The 6,123-nt window shown below is 43.3% G+C and overlaps 1 protein-coding gene across 5 annotated transcripts in view; it reads left to right on the forward strand.

Annotated features, from left to right (window-relative positions):
- Positions 1-6,123, forward strand: part of vps13b (vacuolar protein sorting 13 homolog B) — a 312,301-nt gene that overhangs the window by 141,179 nt on the left and 164,999 nt on the right. The window lies entirely within an intron of this gene.

Here is a 6,123-nt window from a genome sequence, read left to right on the forward strand (position 1 = left end):
AATATACACCAGTCTTTACCTTTGGTATTCAAGCATCAGCAGGAGTACTGACATATTGCTCTTTGATTTGACCTTATACAGAAGTTATTGGCTGCCACACATGTCCGGGAGCAGCTTTTCATTTGCAAACTCGAGTCTTAAATCTACTTCAGAGACCATTAACCCTTCTCCCTGCACTCCTCTGTCTCTCCTTTGTTACTGTGAAGTATTGAGGTTTAGCTCAGCCCAGCCCAGCTTAGCTCTCTCTGTGACTGTAGCCATATGGCTTCCAGGGACCTCTGTTAGCTGTTAGCTCATTAGCCTTTTTTACATAGAGATGCATACGTAACGTCTCATGTCCCTTTGTGGTGGACTGAATTTCTGGTTGACTGGATGTCCCTGTCCGTCTGTTTTAAGTGTCTAACTGGATAGTTAAGTGCTCCCATTGTGTGGCTGCTTGCTGCATCTTGACTGCACCAGTTAGCAGAGCCCACATCACAACCAGTCCCATCTGAAGTGCATCAGGAAGTGCTGACAACTCTCTGACAGAGCTCCACTTGATGCAGGACCCAGGACGTCATTGTGTATGCACACATGTGTGTGTCTACGCACACGGCGCTCATGTGGTAGATTACTGATTGGGGCATATGGACGCCTTTGTCTTCAGTAGTGTGTTTGGTTCATTTATGACTGCTGGTCTACAGTGTGCAAACATTACTGTGAAGACGGTGACCACATTTACCCAGAGTATTAATTTTGTATTTTTAGTTTCTCAGATATCCTGGTTTTTGGTCGGCCACTGCAGACATCAGAACTGTGTTAAAATACTACATTTAGGCTCCCGTTCTCATGATGAGAACAGTGTGGATTATGTTCTTTGATTGGTTTTCTCTGTCAGCACAAACTCAGACTTGTGATGTCAATAGACTATCGCAGATCATAACCTCACTGGTTTTTGTACATTCCATTAGTGTGCTGTTGTATATTCAGGTGGATCATCACAGAAGTTTTCTCTTAACAGAACATGGCAACAGGGATCCTTTTGCAGGGGATTCAAATTCAAAGTCCAGGTAAACTAAATCAGTCAATTGGAATATGGCTCATAGACAAGCCTCTTTGTGCATGTAAACAATCACCAATGTTGCAGAAGTCCAACAACCATCCTTAATTCATCCTAATTCCTATTGCTAAGACCACACAAACTGACGTCAGTCAAATATGAAAGAGAGCATGACGCATGTGAATTGAAATAATGCTCCAGAGCCCAGGTCCCATGTCAGCCCATTGAGTTGTTTACAGTACTTCCACAAAAGTTAACTCAACCTTCTAATAGTTTGCTGAGCCCGTCATTGCCTCCACTTTCCTCTGTCCCCTTCGGCTGTGCGACTGGGACCACACCACGTACTGCAGCAGTAATTAGGAAACAGTCTGTCCTGTTGACATGGGAGTGGAAGCGGACCAAACCGAACGACCCAACAGCTGGTACCCCAGGCCTTGGATATCCCTAAACTTAAACCACTCCATTTATTTTAGTGTGGTGTAAACAGAATACCTAATGGCTCACACTTCTGCTGCACATGTGCCCAATTTGGCATGTGGGGCTTTCTCCATCTTTTAAGGAGGGAGAAGAGCAAGAGGGATAGAGCCAAGGTGGGGGAATGAGATTGGGGGAGAGAAAGTTACAAAAGTATTTATTATTCTACGGCTGCTGAGACCACTTAAGACTGTTTAAACAGAATAGGGACACGTGATAGCTGGTGATTGTGTAAATTGGTTTAAAAAATCTAGTTCTTCAGTCATGATGCTTTCCCATTGTGACATAAATTCTTTCCTACAGATTCACAGCAGGAGGTGAGGAGGTAGAGGTCTTGAGCAGATGCTAGACTGTGGGCTCATTTTAGTAGGAGTAGGTAAGAAAATAGTGATATCGCAGAATGGAAAAGTTACAGTCAGCCATTGTCTGTTGTCATTTATTCCGCCAGTATCAGCAGTTCACAAATAGCATAGAACACTGAGAATTTTCATTTTAGTGTCATGCATTTGGATTACACATTGAATTTGTTCAAGGTCTAATGCACTTTGCTGCATCATCCCTTATCTTCCCTCAAGAAACAGCATAACCTCAAAAGATCTGTGTAAGCAATTTTGTCCCACTGTGCTGTGCATTTCATTACAGTGTGACTCTATACTTGAATATAGCTTATGTAATGTCTTAGACACATATCCCACTCAAAGTCTAAAACCAGAACAGAGCAGCTGGAAAAAGCAGAACGTGCACTGTTTCTATTTGTAGTGTTCTGCTCTAAAATCATTCTTTACACTATACTTGTCTTTTTCAATGACAGACATAGTTAGCATTGATTCCTGGTGATGTGCCGTCATGCGTGGTTAGGGCACAGATTATTATCTGAATCCATGAGTGTCATGCTCTATCTGTGGCTGAGCGCTTCAACCAAACCCCAGAAATGCTTCTGAGCCATGGTTCCTATGTGATTTAAAATCGAGTACATTCCTATCTATCTCTGTTTGTAAGACCTTCTTCTCCCGTTACTTCACGAGGAATGATAGCCCTGCAGTGAAAATGGACAAAACATTATTCATAATCCATTCAAATCCATTAGAGAACTTCCTTTAATCTCCTCAAGAAACTCTCAGTGATGAAGACAGACGGGCAGCTAATGTTGAAAACAGACAAGCCGGCTGGCTCAAAGAGAAATGGTTCAGTTTACACTTACATCTATGTGAATCACTGCTTGGACAAATAGGCATCCCACATTCAGTAGTTGACAGTAGTTGATTAGTTTAGATGCTCGTCAGGAAGGGCAAACTGAGAAAAACAGAGGAAGTGTGACATTCACTAAGAGCAAAAAAGCCAGTGTCTCTGTCACACGATTGGAACAAGTTCAGAGAGACATAGCATCCAAACTCAATCCCTCAGGCCCAAGATGGTGGAGTCTCCTTGACATTATGAATAGCACAGATCAGAGAGAGAGCGTTTGTTTTTCCCTGTAGAGACAGTTAAGTTTTTCAGTCATGCAAGGATGTAATATGTGTAGATGGTGTTATTATCACATCACATTAGGACTGAAGGGCAGTACTGCAGTTGTCGCCCTGGTCAGAGTGGCCTGGCGCACCTTAAAGTGGCCACTTGCCCTCAGCCTTGGCGTTCTGACCCTTAGTTTTACTTTCCTCTCTTGCGCCAACTCATTGTGTTCCTCCTTACATACAGTACATCTCTGAAACTCACTTTGCCTTCTGTGTTTTTACCTCTCGTATCCTTCTCTGTCCCCTGCCTTTCTCCCCCATCAACTTATTTCCTGCCTACCTCTCTACCCCCACCCTTAACCTTACCTCTTTTCATCCTGTCATCTCCTCTTCTCCGCCCCAGTCTCCCTAAGGACACCCATGTTCTCTCTGGGCCCTGATAATAATTGCAAGTGATCAGAATGGTGATTCTATTTCAGGAATTTTGCAATAATTCCTTCTATTTAACACATGAATGTGTTCAGAGCTGGCAAAGGAGCACGTTGCTACCAAAACTGAAATGGGATCCGCTGAAACAGAGAGGCCGTTGCCATGGAAAAATGAAGTAACACTGCTCCCTGCAGCTGCCATGCATTAATGAGTAGGATATTTTTTTGAGGGAGAAAAAGAAGAGAAAAAGCAGTGGGGTAGAAAAGGTAAAGTGATGGAAAGGAGAGGGAGTTTAGGAAGTGAGGAAGAAGGAGAAAAAATGGGCAGAAGGTGAGTTTGAATGCAGGAGGAAAGTGAGAGAGAGATAGAAAGGAGGATCATGTGCACTGTATGTTTGGTGTGGCTCAGATCAAGCTGGCCAGATGGTTTCCATGAACAGGATCTGACCCCGGTTGGAGCGCCTTCTGCAGGCACATTACTTCATCCTCTGCCCCCCTTCCTCCATCCTATCATCCCTCCACTCAACACCTCATCCTCCCTGTCTGTCAGATCCCGCAATTTCCCAATGATTTGAAATTACACCTTTCATATTGTGCCACTTTAAACACCATGTTTCTTTGTGGCTTGTAGTCATAAATTGTCATGTTACAAACCCAGAGGATCTCATGTAAATCATAACAAAATTTTTTTTAGTAAATGCTGCAAATTTAGGTGTTTTTTACTGCTGCTGCTGATGGATTATTATCAACCTTGGTGAAAATGAAATTAAGCCCCAGCTCCAGCCAGGAATAGGGCCATAAGCTGCCCATTGAGACTTAAAAGCTGAGATTTTAAAATGTGTTTGTTTAAGGACACTTAAATCAGAACGATTCAGAAGAATATTAGAATAAATGGAATGTAATAAAACAGCAATTCAGTAATCACCCTCTCAAATAAAAGCTACCCACTCATTCCCAGTGCATTCCCTCAGAGGTCCCCTGACTATTTAATAATACTCTTTTTCAAACATTGCATGCTTCTTTGATTTAAGGACTGGCAGTTAAACCACACATGCGCAAACTCTGACTGGAATCAGCATATTTAACTGTTTTTATCAACAATGAAAAGTTGATAATATGGCACCTTTTAAGCTCTGTTTACTAACACACCTTGTTGCAAGCTGCCAAAAAGACTTCCTTTTCAATCAGGCTAACACTGAGATGAATTCTGTATGCTTGGCATCTATATGCTTGGCATGCTGTGGTGTTTATGTTTCAAGTGCTTGTATTATAGCTTGCAGTCCTTGGTTGTCTAATAGAAAGCTAAGTAATGATTGGCTGTAGTGCAAACAGAGAGAGGGGTTAATGCTGAGGGCAGAACACAGCGTGTCTCTGCTGTCATTGAGTCTCTCCACAAATATCTCCACATAGAGAGCAAATTGGAGGGAAGGAAGGAAAGAGAAGAAGAACAGAGAGAGGGATACAGCAGAAGTACTGAGGGAATTTGAATGAGGAGAGTGAGAGAAAGGGTGTACATTCTCTCCTGATTACACACTCATTCTCTCTGGTATCGCAAGATCTAAATCAAGACCTCACAATGTAACAGTAGATGTGTCATTAGCTGTTTATCGAGTGAGAACACTGTGTGTGTGTGTGTGTGTGTGTGTGTGTGTGTGTGTGGGGGGGGGGGTGTGTGTGTGTGGGGGGGTGTGTGCGCGCGCACGCACACATGTTGACGGGAGCACTCATGTGTGGCCAGAATCCCGTTCCATCATCTGCCGCTGTGTCAATACACTGATGACCTCACAGCCATTATAGACGCACACACATATTTGACCCTCTCACCGGGCTACACTGGAAAAGTGCTTACCAGGATTCTCTTGTGTCTGTAACCTCTTGAACCTTGGAGGCCCAAAGACCTGGAACTGATTTTCATTAGGATAAAAACTCCACAGCAGCTACAATTTCAAGATTGGGATGTTTTAAAAATTGTCAGGGAAAAATGATGGTGGTTTTCAACCTGATCTTCTGGAAGTGTTTTGGAAAGCTTGTTTGGAGGTGAATCTGGCTAAATTGTTGGAGCATGCATACACCCTTTGTCTTGGGACAGAGGAGAAAGCGGTGCCAAACACAGGTCAAATCAGATCAGCTGAGGTTCAGAACAGCCCACTTTGGCCTACTGGATTTGGTCACACTGCGTAAATCAATAGTGGTGAAATTTTGCCAGAGTTAGCCAATAAAATCTCTTTTCATCTGCAGTCCATCACCATCTGATCCAACTTGGCCTAGTATTACATACTACATAACATAATCACAGCCACCTTCACTCACTTTAGCTGGACTAGAGTAAAATTGTCTGGCCATACCACTACCGTAGATATACCAAGCCAAGCTTATTTCATACATCTGATCAAACGACAGTCCAGCCTGCTTACTATTAGTACTTTGTATGTAAGTGGTTTTGTCTAAGCTCTCAGCTGTACCATGAATCTTACATTACCCCATTGTATGACCTTGAGCTCACTCCATTCCAGTACAATTCACCCAATTTCGGGCAGGCTCTAACTTTGACACCCTATCCTAATTGTTCTTGGCCCTGCTCAGCCAACACCCTGGCTATCACATCAGAGTATTCAGTCATGACCACCATCTCCAAGAATGCCCCTATTTTGGTGTGGCCACCCCTTAGACCCCATCTGTAGTGGCTCACCAGGCAGGGGGGTGGAGGTGTGATTGTTTAGGATCAGGCGGG

The sequence above is a fragment of the Larimichthys crocea genome, chromosome XIII (genome assembly GCF_000972845.2).
Source record: "Larimichthys crocea isolate SSNF chromosome XIII, L_crocea_2.0, whole genome shotgun sequence".
Lineage (NCBI taxonomy): Eukaryota > Metazoa > Chordata > Actinopteri > Sciaenidae > Larimichthys > Larimichthys crocea.